The 17,760-nt window shown below is 34.6% G+C and overlaps 1 pseudogene; it reads right to left on the reverse strand.

Annotated features, from left to right (window-relative positions):
* Positions 1 to 287: 287 nt before the first annotated feature.
* The window catches only part of LOC111885960 (dammarenediol II synthase-like), a 51,913-nt pseudogene continuing 34,440 nt past the window's right edge, over positions 288 to 17,760 (reverse strand).

Below are 17,760 nucleotides of genomic sequence, written 5' to 3' on the forward strand. Positions count from 1 at the left end.
TCACAACATGTGTTGGTCTGTATTTCAGAAAAGGCTATAACTGTAGTTTGAAAAAACTGTTAACGTGTATTGGTTTAATTTCATTATAATCAAAATACAACCCAAATTTATTAATTCTAATAGAAGTATTTCTCTCCATACACAACAATTGGTACTTTAAAATGTTGTATTGTTCAACTATATAATGCATAAATTGTTGTGTATAACAAAAAACTGTTGTCTACAAATCACTGAACAAATCACTTCTCTTTAATTGCTACCCCTAAAGAAAAAACATGAAAACTAACCTATCCACTGAACATAAGACCAAGCATAGCCCATGATGTTTGTACCAAATTTGTTTGGTTTCCATCAAATGGCGTATAAACCTTAATGAAAAATAGAACAATAATAATAAGAGAGATTTAAAGGTTGCACATTTTTGTTTTTTAATATCTTACTTTTCCTTTTGTGATTAGATATATACTAGAACCACTTTAGTTATCAGTTACTAGATCTCATGGGAATCAAATCGACATTGTTTTTCAGAAAATAGACGATGCTTACCTCCCTAGGACAAGATAAGCGGCTCTCTCCCCAACCACCCTCTTCATTCTGTGTCGAATGTAAAAATTTGACACCTTTAAAAACTGCTTCGTTATTGTCATGACTTTTCAGTAGCACTTAAAGCCCTTAGGGCAAAGAATGTTCCATACAGGAAGCATAATCCCCAATAACCATACCTATCAACAAGACAAAAAAAAGAGTTATAGAATATCAACCAAAGTTTTCTTTATGTTGTATATATATATATATATATATATATATATATATATATATATATATATATATATATATATATATATATATATATATATATATATATATATATATATATATATAAGATCATTAATTTCACAACCTAAAGTAGTCATAGAAATTAGAATTCGTACTATATATATCTTACCATGAACCATCAAGACATTGTGTTTCCTCAAGATAATGTATTCCATTTGATATTGAAACTTCTATTTCTTCCTTTCTATGGCTTGGATGGACACGATGGAACTCTACCAAGGCTGCAATAATGCAAGCCGAGGGTTCCAGATGCCTAATTCACCAGAGATACATATTAATAGTCATTAGTTTTTATGAAAACTTTTAACATCCTTAACTAATTCTTTTTTTTTTGTTTGTTATTACTTTCGTTTCACTTATATGCATGTTTTGGCCTATATTTGACTTAAGTGGTTGTAATTATAGATCACTATTGATAATATGGAATAATGACTGTTTTGAGATTTACTCTTTCTCAACAACTATATCTACAAACAACTCGGAAGGATTAAGAAGTTGTAGAAATGGTTTTGGAATCGCTGGCTCCCAAACAGCAAATCCTCCGCTTATCGGACTCTAACTGAAAATGGAACCACGGGTTAATTCAATTTTTGTGATTTAAGTAAAACCTTCAACTGTTTTTAAAATCTAAAAATGATAATATATATATATATATATATATATATATATATATATATATATATATATATATATATTCATTTCTAAGATACATATATCGTACTTGTAGGTAAAGAAGAACATTCATTGCCTCATATAGTCGGGCATTGTCATCTTTCTCTCCAACAATTTCTTTGGGCATGTTTGATAGCAAGAGTAGACACTACATGATAAGATTAACGATAATTACAAGGTGTATATTGCACATAGAGATAGATCCAATTTAAATTGCATGTACCATAAGTGATTCAGCTGTACAGTCGGAGACAATCCATCCATGATCTTGATCGGAGAAGGCCCATGCTCCTTTAGTGAAACGTCGATGCATTCGAGTGAAATCTCCCGAAGGATTTTCTTTTATCTGCATGTAGAGTAGTTATGTAATGGGGAAACTTATCAAAGATTGAAAAGGTAATCATGCATGCATATTGCTAAATAAACAACTTGTGATTCTCTTAAATAGAAGTGTGCCTTTTTGAGACAGTCATCGTATTCTTCAGTCATGTTACTTGCAATAATTGCTTGAGTTGCAAAAGCAAAATCCCACACTTGACTACCAAAACTCATCATTGTCATCCCATCTTCTGCAATCCATAAGTAATCTGGAACTCTGGCAAAGTGATATTTGAGCTCATCACCATTTGGATTCTCAGCCCACCAACACATCATTTGTAGACTCTGCCCAAAACATAAGAAAACATCTGATATTTTTTTTACGTTACAAATTCATTCTATTGTAATTTTTTAGTTGTTTCCTTACATCACGTAGCTTACTTTTTCAACACATCCTATGGTTATGTATCTAGTCTCTTCTGACTCATAGCACATTAGTTCTACAACTCTGTCAAGCGATCTCCCTCGTAGTTTAGAAAATGGCCAGTATTTAAGGATATGCTCACTAATGTAGTGAAGGGTATGCCACAAAACATCTTGAAGAGATGAATGTGGATAGTACAAGTTCTCCTGCAAATAGAAACATGTATATATGCTCCCTCACATCCAAAACATTTTGCTAGGCCTTAAGAAAGGTACTAACCTTACAACAATTATTCCGTTGTTTATTCCAATTAATATCCTTAAAAGGGATAGGGTGGATTTCTTTTCGCAATGATAAAACAAGAGGTTTGATGGGTCTTTGGATTCTTTTCCCATACAAATATGACATAGGCATATAGGTTATCCGACAATAGCACCACATCTCAGCTGCATACGTCAAAAGGAGAAAGAGTGTGAACGAGTTTAAAAACCATATAAAATTTTGTTTTGTGTGTAATGGATTCTAATTGTTTTGAAATCAAGGAAAGAACATTGGAAGTATTAGTTACAATTTTGAAAATATATAGTTAATTACTAGGATGAAAAGGAAATAATGATGGGAAGAGCCAAAATTCTGGTGACAATGGGTTGCAACCCTCCCAGTCATACACGCCAAGCACCTATATATGTAAATCCATAGAAATAGATAAAGTATATAAAAAATCATGGGAATAATTCGGTAATAAGATTTAGATAATTCAGTGCACAAGTATCAACATGTACAACTTTTCTAGAAAGGTCTTAAATATTCAATTTATAATTAGAGCACATGGTAAAGTATGTATATTTACCGAAAGATAAACCTTTCCCCAAGAATCGACTCGCGACCTCGGGCCATTGCACCATCTCCGCCGTTTTTTCTTCTCCTAGTAAACGTAAGGCTACATAAACCAATGCAGATCCAATCATCATACTCTCACCCTCGATATATAACCCCCATCCTCCATCTTTATTCTGCAGTGATGATGCAACTATAATTATTTAATATGATATATTTTCTTAAAAATGAAAAATAAATAAATTAAAAAACATTTTTGGGTAAGCATAGAAGGAACCATGTCTTCGGAATCTAAAACGAAAAATAACCCTTATGTGTATGTGTTTTAGAACGAAAAATATGTTATTACAAAAGGTAGAGGAAAGCATCCACAATATAAGAGTTTTTCTATTTAGATTTGTCATGACAAAGCTTAAGGTATCCCCATAGTAGGATAACTTTTTCAATTTTGATTATTTATGTTTTTTTTTTATTTTTTTTTTATTTTTACATACTTGTGTATTTACAATTGGTTGAAAATCTATAGGACCCACCACTTGGGAGATTATGTATTACAAATAGAATACTCTAAAGTATATTGTTTTCGTGTAGTATTTCAGGAAATGAACTAGACCCAACATTCATTTATGCCATGTAGAGATTCAGTACTTGTACGAGTAATCTTAGTACTAAACATTAACAAGCAGTTAATGAGTATTTAATTATCTCAAAGGACAATGTATATGGCTTGAGTTATTTTGGATATATTTTACAAGGTTGTTCAAATGCAAGTTGGATATCTAACATAAAGTATTATTCCTTTACGAGTATTTGACTATTCTTAGTTGGGGGATGTGTTATTTATTGGACTTCCAAGAATTAAACTTGCTTTAAAAACTCCATAATAGAATCAAAGTTTGTTGTATTGTTCGTTACTAATAAAGAGGATAAATGGTTAAAAAAAATAATTTATGAGATTCCATTATGGTTAAAAAACGAATTACATCTATTTTTAACCACTATTATATTACTGCCACTTTGCTTAAGCCATATAGCCAAGTTTATAGTAGAAAGTCTAGCTAGTTGAGTGTTAGATGTAGCTTGATTAATGAGTTAATCATGCAATATGCAATTAGATTTGAGTTTGTAAGAGCACAACAGAGCTTGAGTGATCATTTGAATAAATGTTTGACCATGTAATTAGTGCACTGTACTATGATTGGAATGAGATTAAGGTCCATGTAGATTTTAAATTGCAAGACACCTAATTCCCTTGTAATATGAAATAAGAGTCTGGACATGATGTAGAATGCTCAAATTTAAGGATTACAACCCATTTTGGATTGTAACATCCATGAAACTTTGATTAATTAGGTGATAAGTAAATGTTTGAACTTGATGTAAGAACAATGAGAATAGTACTGAATACCTTAGCCTTGAAATTAAGATGTTAAATGTGGGAAGTTAATATATATAATGTTATATTGTCTTATTAGAATAAACTGAGGTGTTTCTGATTCTAGAAAAGTTTAAAATGCATTAGAATGTAAATGATGTGAATGAACAAGTATTTATTTAAGAATTGAGTAAAATTGAAAAATAAGATTGCTCTTGTAACAAAATGATACAAATAAGAAATTGATGTCAATTATCAAGGAATAAGTTTTTTTGGTTTAATACACATATTTTTATGATCCTTAACCATGATGGTAATGAAATATGTTATGAGTTTCTATTATGGTCAAAACTGATTGCATTGACAGTAAAGCGGAGAAATAATTAAAAAAAATTAAGTTTATGAGATTTATTTATGGAAAAACCTAATTGCATGTTAACAGTAAAGAGGAGAAATGATTAAGAAATTGAGTTTATGGGATTTCCTTATTTTAAAACCCAATTGCATCTATTTCAATATATCATGTGAAAAGTACAACGTTTAAAATTATTGTTCGAACTATGAGGTTAGTAATAAGTTCCTTAGCCATGGATTTAAGATGTTAAATGTGGAAAGTTACCATGTTTAGAATGAAAATTCTTGACATTTGAGCGTTAGAAAAATACATGATTCATGAGTTAATCATGCTTGGTGTAATCACACCTGGGTTTTAGAAAGAAACAAAACTTGATGATGATTTGAATAAAGGTTGATATGTGATTAAAATTCATCTAAATCCTTAATGGTGAGATATCTCGTTTCCTTATAACATGGGATTAGCATCTAAACTTAGCCCGTAGAGATTAAAGTTATAGATTTGTACACATTTTGAATCATAACATCCCTAAAATTTTGATCCTGTGAAAAGTACAGTGTTTAAAATTATTGTTCGAACTATGAGGTTAGTAATAAGTTCCTTAGCCATGGAATTAAGATGTTAAATGTGGAAAGTTACTATGTTAAATTATTTTTTATAATAAATTGAGGTGTCATGATTCTAGATAAGTTATAACATGCATTAGAATGGAAACGTTGTGAATGAAAAAGTATTTGTTTTATAATTAAGAACAAAAAGTTGTAACATATGATTATTATCGTGTAACAAAATAGGACAAACAATAAATTGATGACAATCATCAAGGATGAAGTGTTAATCCTTAATATAATTATCTTTGTGACATGGAATCATGATAGGAATGAAATATGTTATCTAGGAACATTGGATTGATACCATTAGCCATGAAAATCGAGTAAGAGGAGAAACAATTAGGGACCAGGGTCAAAGTCATAATTAACCATACTTGAACTCATGTTTTAAGATACTAGCAACCCTATTTGTTGCATAAACTTCCATTACTTGTGTATGAGACCATATGTTGTGAATGGAATATGCATTGGCTTAATAAAGTTGAAACTAAGAAAAAACAATATTAATCATTATCTGGCTTGGATTAATTGTAACTATCTGTAGGATCTTCCTTATTTGAGAGATATTTGATTGTTAGGGTGTTTTCATAATAATCAATGTGGCAAGATTGGACCTGCATGATGAAATAAATGTTAGATTATCTATGCACCTTCTTTTGTACCTTTCACTGAACCCTCCTATTCCCGATCATCATTCATCAAGGCGAGATCTACTTTATACCATGTGAAAAACACACACACTCTCGAAGGGTACGACATAAAGTGATCATATGTGACAGTGTCGACGACCACAAGTTTAGGCAGAGTTGACGGATAGTTTGACTTATCTCGGCCACCTGAGCACTCTGAAGAACAGTGTCAGATGCTATCCTGGCACACCTAAAAGGTGAAATCTCTAACATTCATGTGTACTTAACCATACACGTAAGCTTTGACTTATGCTGGAGAGCTTGAATTTGGATTCATGTAGAATTGGGGATAAACGTCTGGTTCACTTAGCAGGTAATTACACCATATTAAAAATTCTTTCAAGTTTATAATATAATGTGTACTTGTCTAGAATACATATTGTGTAATTGTTACTTCCTACCAGTTCGATTTTCTCCACTGGGTAAGGTTTTGATTTAGGGAATGCGGCGATGGTAAATAGGCTCCACTTTATGTTTAGTGTTCTTCTCGATAAACCACATGTAAGTTTCCTCTTTCTAGCTCTACAATTTTCTCAACTTATTTTTTCATTCTCTACTAAACAACTTTTGAATTCTATAAAAAAGTTGAGTTGGCAGATTATATTTAACTTCTTATCAGTATGAATTGGAAGTGAAGAGGCTATTGGAAACTGGAACAGGTATACCCATTATGGCCTTATTTCAATCTTCTAATGTTGGACAAATTACAAATATTTTTCATATGATATCGGGTATCCTAAAAGTTTACTTGGATATTTTTTGACTGATTTATGCATGTTCTACTGATTTACTGATATATGCATTTTTTACTTGAATATTTTTCTAATATAATGCATACGATAATTTAATCTTGAATTCCAATTCTATTGGAATGGAATCACGAATTTCAGTTTTATTGGAATGGAATATGAATATTTTATCACTGATTTATGCATGTTCTACAATTCTTGGTTATTGGTTTTGGTGTAATTCACAAGTCTGCATATTTTTCCAAAGGTATTTAAGTTTTTTATTATTCATTTGCTAATGCGTTATTGGATTCTAAACTACAGTTCTATTTGTTTTCATAAAAGTTGATGCTTGAAGAACGGACCACAAAATTGAAAGTGATTCTTAGCAACATTATTCTTTTAGAATGTATTAGTGTCTTTGTTAGATTTTGATGTATTTTCCAAATTTGAAAGTTTTTTTTTTATTTTTATTCTTTAACAATAAATGTATTTCTTAGCAATTGTTACAAAATTAATGTAATTTTTGTTTTTATTCTTCAACTGATAGTTCGAGAATTTGTTATTCTACAAGAAGTTTTTAAAGACATGATCAAAAAATAGGTTCAAGAACAATTTTATTATTTTATGGTTAAATATATTCTGTCAGAATGTCCGAATAAAAAGAATTATAATTCGTAAAATTGGATTTTTAAAATTAATAGAATCTATGATCCCTTAAAATATTCAATTTTACTTTATTAAATCTATATTAATTTACTAAAATACCCTTGTAATTAAATTAGATGATATTTTTCAATTATATTTAATTCAATCATATGTATTAATCATTTAAAATAACTAAAATGATTGGCCCGCAATCATTATTACATCCATACAATAATTAGTTAGAATACAATAATCTAAGCCTATATATATATATATATATATATGAGTGTGTGTTTGTATGTGTAAGTGTGCTAAACCATATGACACTTGAATGATAAAAAACATTCATATGACTACTATTAAGCATAAACATTGAGTTCTACCTTTAGTTTTTAGATTTCACCTGAATGAGAACTGCCTTTTTACCTAGGAAAAGTTAAATTAGGAATTTATGCTTGAATTGAGTAATTTTTAATTGGAAATATTCCAATAAGCATATTTAAATGTGTATAATATATTGGAAATAAAGGCATGACTGTATTATGTTACTTATGAGTGTTTCAAAATGGAAATAAGAGTATATAAATGGTAAATTAAGAGTATTATGATATCTTTTCAATTATAGGGAGATAAGTTTGAGGATGAGGTCATGGCCTGTCTTTTGGGTTATAATAAAGTCATAATAATTTAACGTGGCTATTGCATATGATTAAGGGTAATAATAAATTCATAGCAAAATGATTAAGAATTAAGAATATGGTTTTTGAAAAAAGAAAAAGTATGAGACCAACCAAAGTTCATAGAGAATGATGATTGTGATATTGTATGTATGTAAAATTTTGTTGGTGATTTTAGTGTCGTCTGAAATTTTGTATAATTGGAACTGACATGTAAGCTAAGGGGATTATTGTTTAATACTCTATATTATATGTTTTGTGAATGCGGAGTGCATGCATATATAATATCGAATTATAAGTCGCTACGACATGAAGACGGGAGTCAAAGGGTCCTTGCCCCCTTACATGGTTCTAGGGGCAGCGCCCCCAGCGTGGTCGAGGGGCAGCACATAAAATGTCTTCGAAAATTTGAATTAGTTTGTTTATGGAAAAACCAAATTCTAGTGGGTGATTATGGTAGGACTGACAAATCTCGCCAGTTTTGGAAACCATTGATTATGACATTCATTTCAATATTTTCCTAACTAATTTAGAAGATTAAACCCCAATTTCTCATGCATATATATGTCCCCTCTTTTGAGCCGTATATAGAACCATTCTCATATCTTCCTTTTATTCTTCAACGAACTTAGATTTTTGTGGCGATTTGGCTTGTGTTTCTGTGCTTAGATATACAAGTGTCCTTTTAGATTATCTTAGACCAGATTTCCTATAATTCAGGCATAAGGTGAAAATATAAATTCGAAAAGTAAACTTACAAGATCCATAAGGAATTCACTTTTGTAAACCCCGTGTTTCTCGTCAGGTACTAGTTATAAAAGATGTAATTGACTTCGGTCAACAATTGTAACATTTTTATGAATAAATAAAAGATAATTATTTGCGTATATGTGATTTATGTGTATATATAAGTTTATACAATAATGTATTAACTAGGACTTAAATAAGCGACAAAAATAAAGATTATTTGGGAACAATAATCTAAACAGAAGTTGTAGTGGTCTTGATGATGATTTCATGGATATAAGGAACGCTTGAATCTACCTTCGTATGAAGAAGTTATGATCATTTGAAGTTTCGCGTTCAACCATAGGGGTGAGCATTTGGATTGGACCGAACCGACCTTGGAACAGACCGATTTCGGAGAATATTGTGGACCATGGACCGGACCGGATGAGACTTACCAGGTCCAAGTCCATGTCCGGGTTTTTCGGTTCTTGGACCTGTTTGGACCGATACAACTTTACATGCATACAATACAACTTGTTAAAATGCGTTTTTGGGTTTGGTGCAACTCGTTAAAACGAATATGTTGTTGGGTTGATACGTTAAAAATCATTAAAATGGATACTTTTTTTTTTGGGTTCGATACGGTACAACTCATAAAAATGAATATGTTTCCGTTTCTTGTGCCATTTGTAACAGTCAAGCTTTGATTGTTTATACTTTATATCATTTGTCTGAAGGATTGTAACTCATTGAATATAACACAAAAAACAACAAATTATAGTCTAAAATCATCTACAAACTCTAAATTACATGTTGGAAAAAACCGTATGTCAATCCGACTTAAAACTAATGAGATATGATTGTTTAAAGAATTTCACAAAATACACTTTTTTTTAAAATAAGTCTGTGCAAAAACGGTTTTTACATGGAACCGGCCAAACCGGACCGGTAAAAAAACTGGACCAGTTTTGCTAAAATCCTAGAACCGAAAACCGGTCCGGAGGTCCAAAAAAACGGTTCAGTTCATTGGTCCTGTCCGGTCCACGGGTCCAAATGATCACCCCAATTCAACCCTATACGACAAAATGTGTTGTAAAAATGAATTTTAGATAAGTTGCTTATTATCCTAAGTAATCTAAACAAAAGTCATAATAATAATAAAATCGAACTCGTGCATATATAGAGCGTCCAAATCTGACTTCGTATGAAGAAGTTATGATTTTTCGAAGTTTTAGCTTAGTTGTGTTAACACAGAAATCGATATTAAAATTAGCTGATTGTTAGGCAAAACAATCTAAACTAGAGTTAAATATCTCGTGATTAGGATACCATCGATATAAAGATAGTCGAGAACGGAGTCCGTATGAAGAAGTCATGAATTTTGTATGGTCATTGGCAGTGTAATCTTCGTAGACTGTTAAATTTAAAATCAGACGAGATTTAGCTTATAGAGTCAAAATGAAAGTTGTGGTACATGGGAATACCTACGTGCAGATATAAAGAATATAAAAATTTGAGCTCGTATGAGCGAGATATTAATTATTGAAGTTTACACCCGTACCTACCTCTTTGCGATGTGGCACCACCCAACACCAGCCATGTGTCCGATTTCTGGAGGAGGGAGTGCCGATCACGATGGCGTGCGGTGCACACCTGGTTGAGGCATGACGCACATCACTCAAATTCAACCTTATAAATGCCAGTCATTCCTTTCACCCATTCCTCACACCAAATCCAAAATTTCTCTGGATTCTTTTTTTAAATCTAAAATTATCTAGTTATTTAGAAGTTTTACCAAGGCCCTGAGGTATCGAAGAGCCCAAAAAATAAAAGCTCTCTAGTTGGAGTTATGCTAATACAATTTCCGATTTTTCACTAGAAAATCTCTGTAAGTTATGTTGCACTAATCTTAATTCAAGTGTAACTTATATTTATAATCATAATCATTGTTATGAATTTATAAATAAAATTTATCAGTGATTCCAAGTCATAATACTGATTGATCTACTTATGGGAATGACGCCAATGCTAGATTTAGTGAGGTGTTTAAACTGAGATTTCCAAACAGTATACTTTGTATACCAAACAGACCCTACCTTTGATATGATCTTACCTGATTATTTCTTATTTGATAGATGTTGATGTAAACGTTGAGATTATTGAGGAATCTAGTCTATCATTACCTGATTATTTTTTATAAGGTTTGTAATGAATTGTTTATGCTTATGCTGTCTGTATCGATGACGACATCTCGATATTATGTTAATGAGAAATGTTTTCTTGGAAATACTTTATATAAATGTTTTGGGAACAAATTCCACAATAAAAAGCATACCCAGAATTAAATAAGCATAAAGAAAAAGTTTTAAATTGGCCGTGAAAATGGGGATGTCACAGTTTGTATCAAAGCATTATTTTAAAACTAGGAAATATAAGGATTTGTATACTTAAACTTAGAATGCTAAGCAATGATCGTGAGATGTGTACCCATCATATTTTAAGTAGTATACATGCATTGACACAAGCACTAGCTTACTTTAGGATAAGATGCCTAATTTGTTGTTATGTGCTAAATGATTGATATTATAGCATCCCTTAGGTTGCCTACTTAAATTGCTATTACTTGAATGGATCATAGGTCTATTGCCGACCTTGATTTGGAAAATTTATGTGTTTAGGATTCTAAATGTATAATTAGTGTATTAGAACTGACATGTAACTTTTAAGAGTGATAAGGGGAATTTAAGCGTCTGATGTAAAATAAACTGCCCCTATAATAAATTTGCATCACGGTACATTGAGTGCTTGTTTTAGTGTATAGAACGACATGGTGAAAACTCGAAGCAAACTAGGAAATGGTAACGGAAATCAGCAACCTGAACCTCTATGTGCGATTAAGCATACACCATAGGTTATGCTAGCAGTTGAACCAATCACGATGGTAGGATTCCAAGCCATTATTTGGGAAATGCTAGTAGAGCAAATGGAGGAAAGTAGACAACTACTCCAAGGGAATAGGAGAAAAGTTACTGTCCCAGTTGATGAACTAGCATTGAATGAGGTACAATCCGAAGAAAGGAGCTACAATCGGACTGTGGACCATGGTGAACTACGAAGGGTTAGAAGGAACAAACCTAATGAGATGATTGAAAGAAATGGATGCACGTACAAGGACTTCATGGCATCCGATCCACCATGTTTTTCGGAAACCCAACACTAGTGGAAGTTATGGTCTGGATCTCTGAAATGGAGATGGTGCTTGATAGTTGTGACTGTAGTGACTGACAGAAGGCCATATTAGCGGTCAGACAACTGAAGACTGGCATGTTGAGCTGGTGGAAGCTATTGGATGATTGCATGCCAAGGGGAGAAGAAAAGAAGATGTAAAAGAATACTTCCTTGTGAAGTTTAAAAGAGAGTACTGATGTGAGTGAGATATTCTAGAGATCTACAATGAATTCCAGAATCTAAAGAAGGGCAAGATGAGTGTCAACGAATATGTTGCAAGTTTTACCGAGAAGATGAAACTAGTTTCTTATTTGGTTCCTACTAAACCCTCCAAGATAAATAAGTTTGCTATTGGGATACCAACAGATTTTGGTCCAATGGTGAAGCAAACAACCACTCTAAAAGTAGCCATCTAGGCGGCTAACAATGTTGAGACCCAAATAAAAGAGAAGAGTTTGGAGAGAGCTGATTCAAGAGAAAAGAGGAAGTTTGAAGGATCTTCAAGATCTTATAAGAAGAGAAATTTTTTGAAGATTGGTCCCAACGACAAGAAGTTTGGGGGTAACTGTTGGATAAGGTGTCTAAGTCCATAACTATTTCTGGTATGTACTTGAACCGACCCGACATGGTCCATTTGGGTTGCATGGCACCATGCAATTGGGTAGACTAAATGAGAGAAATAACACTTGTGGTTTATTAATATATTATAAGTTCTAATATATTAATAATATTATTTAATTAGTTTGATCAAGAATTAATTTAGAATTAATTAAGTGCTCAAAAAGATAACTAATTAAATATATGGGTTGATTATGTAAATCATCCATATCTTGTATAGTGGGCTAAGAGGCTCCATGGATAATCAAGTTGGGTTAAACCCATTGGATGGTCCATGGAGGCTCCATGGGAGTTACAAACCGATGGGTCATGGAAATGAAGAGTCATGACACATTAGGGTTTACATGGTGTAACCCTAGATGTGTCAACACTATATAAGAGTCTCATACTCCACCAAAATCGGTTAGACAAAAGAAACAAGAGGGATAGAACCGATTTTAGAGTGTTACACTTTCTCTCTAAGTTTACTCCATAGCATTCGGTGTTGTGTGAAGCATTTGAGGCATCACACTTGGGGTGCTAGGCTCACAAGGTTTCAAGGATCAAAATTAACAACAAGGTATGTAGTTTTATCTATTATTCAAGTTAAAATTGTTCCCCATGTATGCTAGATAGGATCATAGCCTTGGAAATCAACTTTGCATGATAATTTGACAAACATAGATCCAAGGTTATTAGGGTTGCATGTACACTTAGGAAGTGTTAGAATGCTCAAAACCCATCAGTGGTATCAGAGCCTAGGCTTGTTTGTTTGTTATTTGTGCTAAATAGTTGAAAAAAGTCGTTTTGTGCAATCTGCCTGATGAACTTGCCGAGTCCATGGGGGGACTCGCCGAGTTCATGTGTATCTTCATCCTACTCGCCGAGTAGGTTCGTGCACTCGGCGAGTAGAAGTCTCAGAATGCAGATTTTCGACTTTAGTTGCCGGAAATGGACTAGAAACATTACCCTAAACTGTTTTGGTACTTGAAAACTCGTTTTAGATGGTGTAATGTGTTTGCTAATCCATTTACAACAACAAGTTATCAAAATTACAAAGTTTTAAATGTAAGTTTTGATTCATGAAAGTGTTCATATTCATGTTCTTGTTCTTATGATGTTTAGATGATCATAGGAATTATTTGTAACCTATGTGGCAGATTAATTCATGATAATTATGTGTTTTAATGGAGTCCATAACTTGTCCTTAAGTTATGGAAAACCAAAAATCACTTTGTTTGAAAAAAACTATTAAAAGAACACATGGGTTATAAAATGAAGAGTCTTCATTTTTAATACTCTAATTAACTCATAACTTACAAGAAATGAAAACTTTTGAAAGTTTACAAAACTTGCCCTCAAGTTTTGGAACAAGTAAAGTCTTGATTAAAACTTTAGTTCCAACCCATAGAATTTTAAAAGTTAAAATTCAACCCTTATACTTATAATATTATAAGTTAATAATAATATATATGTATAAGAACAAAGTTGTCTTACCGCTAGTACGCCTCATTCACGAAGCCGGTCTATAAGGTGGGTATAAGGTTGTTGCCTATAAAATGACAACTTAATGGGTGTCCACTCTCACCCACCGCTTGCTTGACTGGTGGAGGGTCGTTAGCCGAACGGGTAAGACAAGGACTTATAAATTCTCATTAAAAGTATAATGATTATTATAAAGTAACTAAATGTTTTATAAATTCTCAATCTTAGTTACTTTAGGAAAAATGTGAATAAGGTGCTAATCCATGAAATTACACTTTGCACCTTGTTTAAGTCGTTGGTGGAGCGTGTGTGGTTTACCGGCACACTAACTTGGACTTAACAAGGAAGGCAAAGGGTGACTTAAGGTTTTTCATGAGGTCGGAAGGAGCGCATGTGGTTTACCGGCACAACGATTAAGTGAAAAACATTAAGGGTACCAGGTAATTTGCATGGTTACTTCACACCTTGTTTTGTGATCCTTGATATCCCAGTCACAAAACATGAAGGGCACACTCGAGATTGAAACATGCCATTGAAAAGTTCAATGAATCTCAAAGAATCTAGGAATTTCTAAAAACCAAATAAAACCTAATAATTTATATTTCGTTTTCATGATGGAAATTGGTGAATCGTCATTGACCTACCTTTCAAATATGTTATAACTTGGATTACGGCATCCCTCTTCTAGGTTATAATATATTGCGATTGGATCCTAGCCTTAATATTACATTTGGGTGTTTTATTAAGGACTATCTCTATATCTAAAGTAAACTACCTTCTTCTTTTCAGATGTCTTCCAACAATGCTACTCCTGGCTCAAACCCTACAAGCTCCTTCTCTCTCATGAACCTTTGTGGGAGAGTCATCTTTGATGGACCAAACCTTACTGACTGGATCAGAAACATCAGGATGGTCACTCGTTACAAGAACAAGGAATATGTTCTTGACAAGGAGCTCAAGGTGCCTAAGCCAACTGCTACTCCTGAGGAGTTTGCTGAATATGAGGCACATGAAAGAGATGCTACAAAAGTGGCATGCATCATGATGGCCACCATGACAGCTGAGCTCCAAAAGTCCTATGAGGACTACTATCCTTTTGAGATGCACCAGGATTTGATGGACCGCTACCATCAGAGTGCTCGTCAAGAGCGATATGAAATCATCTCCTCTATGATCACAACCCGTATGAAAGATGGCGAACCCATCACCAGCCACATGCAGAAAATGCAAAAGGTATGTGGATCGATTGATGAAGTTGAATGTGAACTTCCCTGAGGAGTTAGCAATAGATATTATTTTGCACTCCTTACCTTCGTGTTATGATCAATTCCACATGACATACCACATGAATAAGGAGGAAGTTACACATAGAAAACTTCAGGGACTCCTAAAGACCGCAGAATCAGGTCTTAAAGGTAAGTCGGTTGTGACCACTCCTGCTACTACTCCAAACTCAGCACCTGTCCTGGCAATCTAGAAAGGTAGAGGGAAGAAGAGAAAGAATGTAACGACCCAAAAATCACAATTAAAAATTTCTTTAAAAACCTTACTAAAATTATATTTATAAAAACTGTATCATAAGTCATAACATAATTCTCGAGTATTAATTCAAAACGTAATATCATTATCAGAGTCAAACGTTCCCAGGCTAACTGACTATGGTGTGTGCACTGCAATCTTCCCGAGCTCCTCTTTTGAAAACTGGGTACCTGAAATCAAAACTGAAAACTATAAGGACGAAGCTTAGTGAGCTCCCCCAATCTAACACATACCATGCAATAACATATAAAGCACATACTGGGCCTTGCCCACTGCATCAGACCGAAGTCCGGGCTAACTGGGGCCTTGCCCCCCTCCATCGGACCAAAGTCCGAAGCTGACTGACTGGGACCTTGTCCCCTACATCGGACCGAAGTCCGAAGCTGACTGACTGGGACCTTGTCCCCTACATCGGACCGAAGTCCAAAGCTAACTGACTGGGACCTTGTCCCCTACATCGGACCGAAGTCCGAAGCTGACTGACTGGGACTTGTCCCCTACATCGTACCGAAGTCCGAAGCTGACTGACTGGGACCTTGTCCCCTACATCGGACCGAAGTCCGAAGCTGACTGACTGGGACCTTGTCCCCTACATCGGACCGAAGTCCGAAGCTGACTGAATGGGACCTTGTCCCCTACATCGGATCGAAGTCTGAAGCTAACTGACTGAACACAGCATAACATAACATATCAATTAGCATAAACACATAAATCCTGTCTGAGCCACGGAGGCGTCAAACATACTAACTACTGCATTGGACCGAAGTCCAGAAACTACGGCTAACTGAACGGGCCGGCATTGTGGCCTTAGACCCGTTCCTACTTGGAAGGAAACTCACCTGAGATTGCTGAACTGATGCTGCTAATCCTTTTGACTGCTACCTGACCTCTGACTCTGAACTGCTGCTCCACTAGCTCCTCGAGCTTCAAATGCCAATATAACACTTAGTCCAACTGACCTCCAAAGGTCACTAGGTCAACTCTGGTCAAGGTCAAAATCCTGGTCAAAGTCAACCTTCCAGGTCAACCCTACTCGCCGAGTCCACCTAATAACTCGCCGAGTTCATATGCTCAGGGTCTTTCTATTCGCGACTCGACTCGCCGAGTCAGTCCATGACTCACCGAGTCAACCATTCCCGAGTCCGGACCTGTCCAACTCACTGAGTCTCCACCCGACTCACTGATTCGAGTTTCAACTCAAAGGGTTTGGGGTTCCGCGACCTGACTCGCCGAGTCCCAGAATAGACTCGCTGAGTCCAAGGCAATCTTCAACCAACTCGTCGAGTTGTTCTTCCAACTCGCCGAGTTCATGCCTAACTTCATCCGACTCGACGAGCTGTTCATCCCACTCGTCGAGTTCCTCCTCATCTTCAAGCTACTCTCCGAGTCCACTCGAAGGACTCGCCGAGTGTATTCAGTCCTCAATCCATGCAGGGGCTTTACGAGCCAAACAGGGCTTCCAACTCATAGATCCATACTTCTAAGGCCTATCCCCCATGTAAAGTGGCAAACTTTACGTGTAGATCAAGAGATCTAGGCTTAAAACAATTCAAACTAGGGTTTAAGACAAAGAGGCTTCACTATCAACCCAAGAACAGATGCTTTATGACTTTCTAGGCCAAGATACACTCAGATCTGAAGTAGCAACTTCAGATCTAGGCTTCTAACTCGAAATAGTTCTTAAGCATGGCATAAAATCCCCAAATCACATAGCCAAGGTTGATCTATTAAACAAAACAAGGAAGGTAACGATTCATTACCTTCAAATGCTATGGAAGACCCCACAAACTCTGGATCTACTGCCAATTCTTGAATCCCCAATGAGTGCCTTCTTCCTTCTTCCTTCAAATCACCCAAAATTGGAAAGAAAACTTGGTTGAGCAACAAAGGAGGCTTAGGGTTTCTGGTTCTGGACTATAGGGCCGCAAATGAGCCCTAGGAAAGAGATTAAGATGCTTAAATAGGGTACCAAGTCCCGAAATTAGGGTTTCCCAACCCAGACCTGACTCGC

Source organism: Lactuca sativa, chromosome 1 (assembly GCF_002870075.4).
Source record: "Lactuca sativa cultivar Salinas chromosome 1, Lsat_Salinas_v11, whole genome shotgun sequence".
NCBI classification, from domain to species: domain Eukaryota; kingdom Viridiplantae; phylum Streptophyta; class Magnoliopsida; order Asterales; family Asteraceae; genus Lactuca; species Lactuca sativa.